This window comes from Neoarius graeffei, chromosome 14 (genome assembly GCF_027579695.1).
Source record: "Neoarius graeffei isolate fNeoGra1 chromosome 14, fNeoGra1.pri, whole genome shotgun sequence".
Lineage (NCBI taxonomy): Eukaryota > Metazoa > Chordata > Actinopteri > Siluriformes > Ariidae > Neoarius > Neoarius graeffei.
This window is the reverse complement of record NC_083582.1, coordinates 24,592,143-24,606,010: the sequence shown is the minus strand read 5'-3', so window position 1 is coordinate 24,606,010 and position 13,868 is coordinate 24,592,143. Positions and strand designations below refer to the sequence as shown.

General features: G+C 41.7%; 1 protein-coding gene across 1 annotated transcript in view; it reads left to right on the top strand.

Moving 5' to 3' along the window:
• Positions 1-1,271: 1,271 nt before the first annotated feature.
• Positions 1,272-13,868, top strand: part of tanc2b (tetratricopeptide repeat, ankyrin repeat and coiled-coil containing 2b) — a 626,942-nt gene continuing 614,345 nt past the window's right edge. Inside the window, exon 1 of the mRNA XM_060939453.1 lies at positions 1,272-1,477. The gene's annotated coding sequence lies outside the window, so the exon portion shown is untranslated. The remainder of the gene's footprint in view (positions 1,478-13,868) is intronic.

Sequence of the window (13,868 nt, the reverse complement as noted above, 5' to 3'; positions counted from 1 at the left end):
CCAAATCCATACTTCCAGTTATTTTGGTGAGAGTAACCGTCATGGCTCAGGTGGCTAAGGCGCCATACCATAAATCCGGGGACCCGAGGTCATTTCCCGATCCCTCCCCGTCTCTCTCTCCCACTCATTTCCGGTGAAAAAAGCCCCCCCCCAAAATATCTTTTAAAAAAATAGTAGTGTAATGCCCTACGGAAGCCGAGAGAGGCCCTTCATATAATCCTTTTTTTTATTCACCTTGTTATCCCGAGATAACGACATAATTAATTCAGGATCCCGAGAAAACAACACAACTAATTCGAGATCTCGAGAAAGCAACACAATTATTCCGTGATCTCGAGAAAACAAAACAATTATTTCATGATCTCAGCTGGATCACTGTATCTCCGTCGGTAGAGACGAAGCCGGGCCAGTCCGCGGACTAATTTTGAAATTATCCCTTATTAAAAGACTTAATGCAATCTCTCCCTGTGTCAACCCCGATCAAAATATTGCCTTATTAGGTGAGCGATTATTCCAGACACTGACCAAAGTTGCGTCTATACAGAATGAGAAATAGCCCTTTAAAGTCAGCATATCGGACCCATATCACAAGTCTCTTACCTGAATGAACCATTTCTCAGCTGTTTACTCGAGATCATGAAATAACGGTTTTGTTTTCTCGAGATCTCGAATTAGTTGTGTTGTTTTCTCGAGATCCTGAATTAATTATGTCGTTATCTCGGAATAACGGTTTTGTTTTCTCGAGATCTCGAATTAGTTGTGTTGTTTTCTCGAGATCCTCAATTAATTATGTCGTTATCTCGGGATAACAAGGTGAATAAAAAAAGATTATATGAAGGGCCTCTCGCGGCTTCCGTATAATGTCTTACATTTTAAATACAGTAATATTGTAATGTAACTAATTACTTTTAAATGACAGTAACAAGTAATAAATAATGCAAAACAGTTTTGAAGTAACTTGCCCAACACTCTTTTTAAGCCATTTTTGGTCTATAGCATTTCTTTACATGTGCCTAAGACTTTTGCACAGTACCTTGTTGATATGTATTAGATTTCAGTTCTCTAATTACATCAGTCGGAGCATTGAAAGCCTTCAAAACAAACTGCTGATTGGGATCGACCTTGACCCCGCCCCCTCCTTCTTAAACACGCTGGCCCCGCCTATGTGTGATGAATAATTCATGAAGGTACAGTCGGTCTGGGCAGAGCTTTCCGCGGCCGTGTGTGCGGCTGCGGTTTGACTTTTATTAATGGATCATTTGTGGAGCACATTCAAGCGCACAGACCAAACGTTTTAGACTCACTGGAGTAGAAAGATCTGGTGATAAATCGGTGTAGGGTTTGTGCAGATGTAGGGTTAGTGTATCCAGAACTGAAAACGACGAGGAACATCATAAATACAGTAAAGAAGACGTGAGAAGGACCGGTGCACGGAGGACGAATAGGAAGTAAAAAAAAAAAAAATAGCACAAGAAAGGTATGTGATCTTGGCAATAATTTCCCACGCGCGTACGCACGCACACACACACACACACACACACACGTCTGAAGCAGTGTCAGTGTTAATCAAGGTGGGATGAAAACAAAACGCGCGAGCCGCTGGAAATCTGTGTGTGTGTGTGTGTGTGTGTGTGTGATTGAGCAGTGAAATGACTGTTTCAGCGGCTGAGCTCAACCTTCACTGAAGCACTGAGAGCCGGTGAGTTGGGAATGGCGAGCTGAGCTCAGCTGTCTGGACCACACTGCACTGCACTGCACTGTTGCATTGCAAACGTGTTTTATAAAATGAACAGGTGAATGATGGACATCCGGTAAAAACACCCCTGCATTTATCAGTACATTCAATGACAAGCAGGAGAGCTTCATTATCTACACTGGAAATGAATTAATTAGTGTTTGTGTCTCATCTCATCATCTCTAGCCGCTTTATCCTGTTCTACAGGGTCGCAGGCAAGCTGGAGCCTATCCCAGCTGACTATGGGCGAAAGGCGGGGTACACCCTGGACAAATCGCCAGGTCATCACAGGGCTGACACATAGACACAGACAACCATTCACACTCACATCTACGGTCAATTTAGAGTCACCAGTTAACCTAACCTGCATGTCTTTGGACTGTGGGGGAAACCAGAGCACCTGGAGGAAACCCACGCGGACAACATGCAAACTCCGCACAGAAAGGCCCTCGTCCGCCACAGGGCTTGAACCCGGACCTTCTTGCTGTGAGGCGACAGCGCTAACCACTACACCACCGTGCCACCCGTGTTTGTGTCTAATTTAGGAAAAAAAAATTTTTTTGCCTGCCTTCTTTAAGGAAATGTATTTACTTGGGTCTCCAAAATGTGACTTTGATCAAATGTAACCTAATATCATCATCATCATCATTTAAAACCAAGTTACCAATTAATAATTACCGTACTACATCAGACCATGATAAGTTGAAGCTGTTGAGCCTTGTGTTGAAATCACAAATTGCTCAAATGTAGGCCTCACTCCTAAACCATTTTACATAACAAAGCACTGAGAAGGTCTTGGTTTTCCTTGGAAAAATCTGGACATAATATCTCATCTCATTATCTCTAGCCGCTTTATCCTGTTCTACAGGGTCGCAGGCAAGCTGGAGCCTATCCCAGCTGACTACGGGCGAAAGGCGGGGTACACCCTGGACAAGTCGCCAGGTCATCACAGGGCTGACACATAGACACAGACAACCATTCACACTCACATCTACGGTCAATTTAGAGTCATCAGTTAACCTAACCTGCATGTCTTTGGACTGTGGGGGAAACCAGAGCACCTGGAGGAAACCCACGCGGACAACGTGCAAACTCCGCACAGAAAGGCCCTCGTCGGCCACAGGGCTTGAACCCGGACCTTCTTGCTGTGAGGCGACAACGCTAACCACTACACCACCGTGCTGCCCCGAAATACAACATATCGTCGCTGTCAGGTCAAAACCTGCTATGTGACATTTTTCCTTTTTTACAGGAGACGTAAAAAACTGAATAAGATTCCGAAATAACAAGCTGAGAAGCCAGTAAAAGTTTACTTGTTCTATTATTAGCTTTTCTAATTAGCATAATTGGAAGCACGAGGTCAAAATTGACCAATCAGCATAGAGAACCCAATTTGACCTAAATTGTCACATAGCAGGTTTTGAACTGACAGCGACGATCTCATCTCATCATCTCTAGCCGCTTTATCCTGTTCTACAGGGTCACAGGCAAGCTGGAGCCTATCCCAGCTGACTACGGGCGAAAGGTGGGGTACACCCTGGACAAGTCGCCAGGTCATCACAGGGCTGACACATAGACACAGACAACCATTCACACTCACATTCACACCTACGGTCAATTTAGAGTCACCAGTTAACCTAACCTGCATGTCTTTGGACTGTGGGGGAAACCGGAGCACCCGGAGGAAACCCACGCGGACACGGGGAGAACATGCAAACTCCGCACAGAAAGGCCCTCGCTGGCCATGGGGCTCAAACCCGGACCTTCTTGCTGTGAGGCAACAGCGCTAACCACTACACCACCATGCCGCCACAGCGACAATATAAGAAAATAAATAAAATAGTGAACATACTCAACATTGGCACATGGAATATGCTCACGCTACTGGATAACATCAAAGCAGACAGGCCGGAGAGTCATCAGGGAACTAGCTCGCTACAGTGTGGACATAGCTGCCCTTAGCGAAACACATCTAACGAACAAGGGCCAGCTCATGGAACGTGGTGGTTCAGCTCCCACTTGGGGGTTTTATCTTCTGGAGTGGTTGTAGCAGCACTGAACAGTGAGAGGCAGACTTTGGATTTTCTGTAAAGTCCCACCTCGCCCAGAAACTTACCAAACTCCTGGAGGGCATCAATGATCACCACTTGGAGGCAAGAAGAACTCAGTGTTTATTAGTGCTTATGCTCCCACAATAGATGAAATGCAATGCCGAGGCCCAGAAGAAACAAGCTGTGCGGAAGGCTCGAGCTATCACCACCTCCACTACAGTACCTATCCACGTGTGCCCGACATATAGGCGTATCTTCAAAGCCCAGATTGGCTTCATCAGTCACCTCCAGACCCACAACCGCCACCCACCAAATCGAAGTCATGGTCATCTTCAATCCTGAAGGGCGATCATCATCATCATTTATGCCAGTATTGCATAACGTTAATTGTATAAATATTCCATATCTGTTTAACATCACAGCACTGCTTCAAACAACATAAATGGGCATGTAGACCATTTCTAAGCAGATTATAAAGCATTTATTTTTATAATCTTTTTTTTAAAGAAATGTATTTACTTTGGGGCGGCACGGTGGTGTAGTGGTTAGCGCTGTCGCCTCACAGAAAGAAGGTCCGGGTTCGAGCCCCGTGGCCGGCGAGGGCCTTTCTGTGCGGAGTTTGCATGTTCTCCCCGTGTCCGCGTGGGTTTCCTCCGGGTGCTCCGGTTTCCCCCACAGTCCAAAGACATGCAGGTTAGGTTAACTGGTGACTCTAAATTGACCGTAGGTGTGAATGTGAGTGTGAATGGTTGTCTGTCTCTATGTGTCAGCCCTGTGATGACCTGGCGACTTGTCCAGGGTGTACCCCGCCTTTCGCCCATAGTCAGCTGGGATAGGCTCCAGCTTGCCTGCGACCCTGTAGAAGGATAAAGTGACTAGAGATAATGAGATGAGATGAGATTTACTTTGGTCTTCAAAATGTGACTTTAATCAGATGCCACCATGATCATCATCATCATCATCATCATTTAAAACCATGTTTGGACACTGACTTCTGTTCAAATGCATGATACAAAAGCAGTAACAGTATGCACATTACTCTTAAAAAAAATCTAATTTTTTAAAATGAAGGTTGGTGCAGTGGTTAGCACGTCGTCTCACAGCAAAGATGTTCTGGGTTCAAACCTACAGGTCGACCGGGGCCTTTCTGTGGAGTTTGCATGTTCTCCTTAAGCCTACATGGGTTTCCTCCAGGTGTTCCTGTTTCCTCCGACACTCCAAAAACATGCAGATTAGGTCAACTGGCTACTCTAAATTGCCCATAGGCATTTGAATGAATGTGAGCATTGGTGACATGTCCAATGTGAACCCTGCCTCTCACCCATTGTCAGCTCCGGATAAGTGTTATAGATAATGACTTGATAAATGAACGATGTTCATAATTAGTAAATACAGTAGGATTTGATTGATTGAAGTGATCAGACTGCTGCTGTGTACAAGTCAGATGAAAATAGTGATGCAATTGTACTGACATTATCTTGATTCTTCTCTCCATACCAATAAGTAGAGATAAGTAGACCTGACACTCCAGATCATTATTGGGCTACCAGCAAAAAATGTGGACCAGATATTGAAGAGAGAGAAAAACTACAAAACCAAAACGAAAAACAACAGCATTCAATCAACAGTAACCAAAGATTTTTTCCCCTTTGGAACTGGAAATGGTTACATATAAAAAGACATATTTGTTAGAATTTATTATCTTTATACAACCCCAAATCAGAAAATATTGAGATGATATGTTGAAATTGAAATTAAAATGGAAAACAGTGATAATTTACAGTATAAATAATCTTTGTCCTGTATTGCAATCAAGACAATTCAACAGCACATTACTTGATGTTTTACCTCATGAATTTTATTGTTTTTTTCAAAATAAACAATTATTTCAAGTTTGATTCTTGCAACGCATTTCAAAAATGTTGGGACAGTAAAGCATTTACCGTACCACTTTATAATGTTGCCGTTCCTTCTCATAACACTTAAAAGATGTTTAGGGACTGAATACCCCAAGTGATGAATCATTTCAGGTGTTATTTTGTCCCATTCTTCCTGCAAACAGGTGTGCAACAGTACGGGGTCATCATGGTTATATAAGTTCGCCACACATTCTCTGTTGGGGACAGAGGGGACAGACACCCTCTTCTTCCACAGCCACGTCTTTGTAATGTGTGCAGAATGTGGTTTTGCATTGTTTTGTTGAAAAATTCCTGGAAAAGATGTCTTGAAAGCAGCATATGTTTCTCAGTCTGGATTGTTCTTTTAGTCTTTGGTCCAGAGCACACGGCATCCATTTAATTGAAACAAACAAACAAACAAACAAACAAACCTGGAATACTGATTCATCTGACCACAATACATGTTTCCACTGTCTAATGGTCCATCCCAGATGCCTCCGAGCCCAGAGAAGTTGACAGCACTTCTGGACACAGTTAACATAAAGCTTCCTTTTTGCACTAAAGTTTTAACTGGTATTTGTGGATTTAACTCCATATTGTAGAGCTTGACAAAGGTTTGCCAAAGTAATCCCGAGCCCATGTGGTTATATCAGCTATAAATGAATGATGGTTCATAGATGAATGGTGGCATGGGGGTGGCACGGTGGTGTAGTGGTTAGCACTGCCGCCTCACAGCAAGAAAGTCCTGGGTTTGAGCCCAGTGGCTGATGAGGGCTTTTCTGTGTGGAGTTTGCATGTTCTCCCTGTGTGGGTGTGCTCTGGTTTCCCCTACAGTCCAAAGACATGCAGGTTAGGCTAATTGGTGGCTCTAAATTGACTGTAGGTGTGAATGGTTGTTTGTCCCGATGTGTTAGCCCTGCAATGACCTGGCGATTTGTCCAGGGTGTACCTCGCCTCTCACCCATAGTCAGCTGGGATAGGCTCCAGTGTGCCTGTGACCCTGTACAGGATAAGCAGCTACAGATAATGGATGTGGTATGGAAAAGCCATGGCCTAAAGATGAGAGAAGCAGCTTTGGGCCCAAAATGTTGCGAGTTCAATTCCCTGTGCCCTTGAGCAAGGTGCAGTGACTTGCAAAAGTATTCATACCCCCTTGGTGTTTGTCCTGTTTTGTTGCATTACATTTTGGGGGGTTAGCACCATTTGATTTACACAACATGCCTACCATTTTAAAGGTGCACATTGTTTTTTTTTTATTGTGACTCAAACAATAATTAAGATGAAAAACACAGAAATCTGGAGTGTGCATAAGTATTCACCCCCTTCCGCATGAAACCCCTAAATAAGAGCTGGTCCAACCAATTCACTTCATAAGTCACATAATTAGTTGATTAAGATCCACCTGTGTGCAATCAAAGTATCACATGATCTGTCACATGATGTCTGTATAAATCAACCTGTTCTGGACGGACCCTGACTCTGCTATACTACTAAGCAAGCAACATGAAAACCAAGGAGCACTCCAAACAAGTCAGAGACAAAGTTGTGGAGAAGTATAGATCAGGATTGGGTCATAAAAATATCCCAAACTTTGAATATCCCAGGGAGCACCATTAAATCCATTATAGCAAAATGGAAAGAATATGGCACCACTACAAACCTGACAAGAGAAGTCCACCCGCCAAAACTCACAGACCAGGCAAGGAGGCATTAATCAGAGATGCAACAAAGACACCAACAATAATGCTGAGGGAGCTGCAAAGATCCACAGTGGAGATGGGAGTATCTGTCCAAAGCATCACTTTAATGCTGAGGGAGCTGCAAAGATCCACAGTGGAGATGGGAGTATCTGTCTAAAGCACCACTTTAAGCCATACACTCCACAGAGTGGGGCTTTATGTGGCCAGAAAAAAAGTCATTGCTTAAAAAAAAAAACGCGTTTGGAGTTTGCCCAACAGCATGTGGCAGACTCCCCAAACACATGGAAGAAGATTCTCTGGTCAAATGAGACAAAAATGTAACTTTTTGGCCATAATGGGAAATGTCATGTGTGGCACAAACCCAACACCCTGAGAACACCATCCCTACAATGAAGCATGGTGGTGGCAGCATCATGCTGTGCGGATATTTTTCATTTGCAGGGACAGGAAAGCTGGTCAGGGCTGAAGGAAAGATGGATGGCACTAAATACAGGGCAATTCTGGAGGAAAACCTGTTTGAGTCAGCCAGAAGTTTGAGACTGGGACGAAGGTTCATGGTCTAGCAGGACAATGACCCAAAACATACTGCTAAAGCTACACTGGAGTCGTTTAAAGGGAAACATTTAAATGTCTTGGAATGGCCTAATCAAAGCCCAGACCTCAATTCAACTGAGAATCTGTGGCATAACTTGAAGATTGCTGTACACCAATGCAACCCATCTAACTTGAAGGAGTTTGAGCAGTTTTGCCTTGAGGAATGGGCAAAAATCCCAGGGGCTAGATGTGCTAAGCTAATATAGACCGACCCCAAGAGACTTGCAGCTGTTATTTTCACAAAAGGTGGCTCTATAAAGTATTGACTTTTTTTTTGGGAGGGATACTTATGCACATTCCAGATTTCTGTTTTTTCATCTTAATTATTGTTTGTATTACAATAAAAAAAACAATATGAACCTTTAAAGTGGTAGGCATGTTGTGTAAATCAAATGGTGCTCACCCCCCAAAAATCCATTTTAATTCCACCTTGTAATGCAACAAAACAGGACAAACACCAAGGGGGATGAATACTTTTGCAAGGCACTGTACCTAACCCCCAACTGCTCCCGAGGCTGCTCTGGGTATGTTGTACGTTGTTCTGGATAAGAGCATCCGCTAAATGCCTGTAATGTAATGCAGTGACATCTGAGAGATTAGAGATCATGGGTGTTCAGATTAGGCTTGTGCACTTGCCCTTTACGCATCAAAATTCCTTGAATCCTTTAATGATATTACGTGCTGTAGAGGGTGAAATATCCAAATCCGTTTGTATCTTTCTTTGAGGAACATTGTTTTTAAACATTTCAGTATTTTTCTCGTGCATTTGTTGACAAACTGGAGATCCTCAGCCCATCTTTGCTCCTCAAATGCCCCTTTTCCACCAAAGCAGTTCCAGGGCTGGTTCAGGGCCAGTGCTTAGTTTGGAACCGGGTTTTCTGTTTCCACTGACAAAGAACTGGCTCTGGGGCCAGAAAAAACGGTTCCAGGCTAGCACCAACTCTCTGCTGGGCCAGAGGAAAGAACCGCTTACGTCAGCGGGGGGCGGAGTTGTTAAGACCAACAACAATAACAAGACCGTGAAAGATCGCCATTTTTAAGCGACGAGAAGCAGCAGCTGTACAAACGCGAAGTCATCCATTATTATTATTGTTGTTGTTGCTGCTGCTGCTGCTTCTTCCGTGTTGTTTTTGCTTCGATATTCGCGCCAAAGTTTATGCAAACGTAGCGACATAACTGACGTATACAGCGACATAATGATGTGGCTTCCCTTAGCACCGCGAGCTATGGAAAAGCAAACTGGTTCTCAGCTGGCTCGCAAGTTGAACAAGTTGTGAACCAGCACCAGCACTGGCCCCGAACCAGCCCTGGAACTGATTTGGTGGAAAAGGGGTAAAAGACAAGACCTTTCCTGGATACAGAATGGATTAACAAATGAAATGAAGTTGACCAGCCAAAACATGAAATATCTTGGGTTGGTTCATTCTGTCTGCAATGAAATCCAAGTCAAAGTCAATTTAGAAATCACTGCTTTCTCTCCTTTTTTTTTTCCATTTTCCATTCCGTCCCAAGTTTTTCTGATTTAGAGTTGTAATTTACACTTTATCATATTTATTATACAGTATTTGTAAATGTAAGTGAAAGAGTTTAACTTAATAAAATAACCTGCAGTTTTGTGTCAGATGATATCAGCTGACAGTCAAGATTTCAGTACTGGTATCAAGCTGCATGCCAATACTTTCCCATAATGTCTAGGTCCAACTGTGAATGTTGTCTTTTAAGCTTTATCTGTTAACACAAGTGAGACTGGGCCTAGTTTCCATGCTCATTCCATCAAAAAAACAGGAAATGCACAGGAACTGGTGCAAGGTGATAACACACAGTTATTTTAGAGGAGGCACAGCCACTGCCCACCACTGGCCCTTTTTTTTAGTGGCATTTGTAATTGGGTAATACAGGACGCAAAATGAATTGTTTAGAAATGGTTTCACCATCAATGGTGTTTAGAATGCTTTAATTTTTGGTGTTTAATTCTGTAAATTGTTAAAATGATGATTTTGCTAATAGCTCTTCAGCCTTCTGTGCATGTTCTGGGAACAGTGTTTGGACTAGCTTCGATGTGGCAGACTCAGTTGGATTGCTTCTCTTTCAATAGGCTACTGCTGTTCTGAGTGATCCATGTTTCCTGTCTCTTGCTGTTTTATTTTTCCTGCCTCTGCATCATATTTTAGTCTTCTCCCTCCCACTACCTTCATCTGCTCAAACTAAATTTTATCAAAAGGGAAAAAATGGTCAGAAAATGGCAGCAGTGGAGGCAGAGGTGGGCTGCTGCCAAGTAATATTTTTTAGATGTATTGGTAATGGAAGCTGAAATAAACTGCCAATCAGAGGCCACACTCAGGGGGCACTTATGCTTTTTATATGCTTGGGTATATGAGTTGATTTTGAAAGTCAGGGTGCAAATATGTGTTGATGTGTTTTTTTGATTGCTTTGCTTTTCGAAAGAGTGTGATAGAGGAAGTGATGTATTTACAAAGCACAACTCGACACTGTTTTTTTCTATACCTTTACTATATCTTTTTTATTTTATTTTACTTCTACTTAAATGATTAGTTCCCTATAATAGAAACACTTTCAACACCACAGTGTTATACAATTCATTCAGAAAACATTAAAATCCCTTCAATTTCTTTCATTTTGTTACATTACAGGCTTACTCTAAAATGGATTACATTCAGTTTTCTCACCAATCTGCCAAAAAACAAACAAACAAACAAACAAACAACCCTTTGCATAAAGTATATCAATTAAAAACTAAATCATCATTTACATAAATATTTCTAAATATACAATAATTTGATTAAGGTTCACCTGTAGGAAATTCAGTTGACATGTTTTGGAAAGACATGCCTTTTCAATATAAAGACCCAAAGCTAAAAGTCCATGTCAGAGCAAAAAACAAGATGAAGTGAGGAGAAAAAAAGATTGTGAGTGTGCAATTTGATATTCACTATTTGCAGGAGAGTAATTGTGTAAATGACAGCACACACAAAATAGGGTGTTAGGAAATAACATATAACTGCATTTGTGCAGAGCGGCAAGGTGGTGTAGTGGTTAGCACTGTCACCTCACATGCCTCTTTTCCACCAAATCAGTTCCAGGGCTGGTTCGGGGCCAGTGCTGGTGCTGGTTCACAACTTGTTCAACTTGCGAGCCAGCTGAGAACCAGTTTGCTTTTCCATCGCTCGCGGTGCTAAGGGAAGCCACGTCATTACGTCGCTGTATACGTCAGTTACGTCGTTGTATACGTCAGTTACATCGCTACATTTGCATAAACCTTGGCACGAATATTGAAGCAAAAACAACACGGAAGAAGCAGCAGCAACAGCAGCAACAACAATAATAATAATGGATGACTAAGCGTTTGTACAGCTGCTGCTTCTCGTCGCTTAAAAATGGCGACCTTTCGCGGTCTTGTTATTGTTGTTGGTCTTAACAACTCCGCCCCCCCGCTGACGTAAGCGGTTCTTTCCTCTGGCCCAGCAGAGAGTTGGTGCTAGCCTGGAACCATTTTTTCTGGCCCCAGAGCCAGTTCTTTGTCAGTGGAAACAGAAAACCCGGTTCCAAACTAAGCACTGGCCCTGAACCAGCCCTGGAACTGCTTTGGTGGAAAAGGGGCAACAGTGAGAAGGTTCTGGGTTCAAGCCCAGTGACTGACGGGGGTGTTTCTGTGTGGAGTTTACATGCTCTCCCTGTATATGTGTGGGTTTCCTCTGGGTGCTCTGGTTTCCCCCAAAGACATGCAGGTTAGGCTAATTGGTGGCTCTAAATTGAGTGTGAATAGTTATTTGTCTCTGTGTGTCAGCCCTGCAATGACCTGGTGACTTGTCCAGGGTGTACCCCACCTCTTGCCCATAGTCAGCTGGGATAGGTTCCTGTGACCCTATGCAGGGTAAGTGGTTACACATAATGGATGGATTTTTTGCATGTGCAAATTATTCTCCTTAGACATGGCACTTTCAGATCTAAAAAAAAAAAAAATCTGATCTCCCAGAAGTCTAAATCTAAACATGCCACATGTACCGTATGCTATTTGCACATATAGTGTAATCCAGAATGAAGGGAGTGTCAGGCTTTGAAAAACAATTAAAATATGAAATAAATATTAAAATATGCAAAATAAGTATGTCGACACAAGTTGGCACTTTTACCATATTAATATGAAGTCATTGTTTTGAGATGTTATATTTACAGTCGTAGGAAAAAGACTGTCCTTCAGTTCTATGTTTTTATTTATTAGGGCCTAAATAACAATTGTGTGGTCCTCCCCAACTTCTCTAAACAAACAAATAGCCTCAGGTGCCAACAAAAAAAGCACAACAGATTTTAATATCAGGGATGAGAGTTTTCGGCTTTTTGGCGGATTTCCGCTTTTTCTGAGTAAAAAACAACCTTTTTATATTATGCCAAATCCGTTGAGAATTTTTTTAAATTAATTGAGGGGGGTTGGGGTATGTTCCTTCATGTTGTTCAAACTTTATTAACTCCAACGATGTTTACACATTATTTGTAAGTCGCCATCTTTAGTCTCGTTTAATCTCGTTGAATGTGATGTAAAATTCGTGTTATCTACATCGTTATTGGTCAAAACATCGCTGTCGAGACCATAATAGCCAATCAAAACAGTTTTTACAAAGATACCCACAGCCGTTTTCTTTTATCAAAACTTACACATGTTCGTGAGCTGCATATCAAAAATACTTTCCTCTAATCGGCGTGTTTTCTCAAGATGCCAAATACTATTGACAAGCGAGATGAAGCGAAGGTACCAGTACGTGAAATTGATGCTGGTATAAAAAGCAAGTTTAGCAAAGCAAAAGGAAAGTGAGAGAGAGCAGAAGAGAGTAGGTTAGAGCATGTAAAAACATAGGAGGAGCTGGCTAATGAAAGAAAAAGGAAAAAAGAGAGGACTGATGAGCTTTTGGCTTTGGCCAAGAAGCTGAAGAAGAATTCTAAATGATCTAATGAAAATTTGTTTCAAAAATAACTGGGAACTGTAAACAACTTAACTGTAAAAAGTGTGAATAGACATATGCTGTTCCTTTTGAAGAAAACATACAAGTGATGTGGACAATAAGATAAAGACAGTCCCCATAAAATATGCATTTGTTTGATTCAATACATTGAATATATGATAATTTGAATTATAGCTGACAGTGTTGATAACTGTGTAACTTGAAAGTTTATAAATAGACATTGTGAAGAAATCATATACAAGTAATGTGGACATTAGGAAAAGGTCAGTCTCGATAAGATATATAAATGTTTTTATTGAATTCAATATATTGAATATATGAAAATTTGAATTATTATTGGAACTGTAAATAACTATGAATTTTAATGGACATTTTTTAGAAAAACAACTGATGTTGACAGTGAGTAATAACCAGTCCCCATAAAATGTACATATTATTTTGAATTAATGCAATACACATATTGATTTTGATACATATTGTTCTATATAATAGTGTTTTTATTTCAATAAGTCTGAAAATAGGCATCAGGTGTTTTAATTAACTACAGCTCAGATTGCAGGAAATAGGGTAAGGTCTCATTTTGAAAAAAAATTTCACGGGGGGGTGTCCCCCTGGACCACCCTTATTACTTCGGGCGCCTTCGGTGCCCTCAGGACATTTTACAGATTTTCTCCTTTTTTCATCAGGACCCACTCTCATCCCTGTAATAAGTAGCCATATTGACCAACATTTAGACCCAGGTGGGAAAAAATAAGTATACTCTTCCTACTTTCATAATTATTAAGAGAGCAATTAGCAACCAGGTGTTACTAATGAAATGCAGAAGATTAGTTAATCGTCAAGAAAAGCAGAACTTTGTTCTGGAGCATTCAGGTGTATATCTACATCATACCAAGAAGAAGGGACATCAGCAC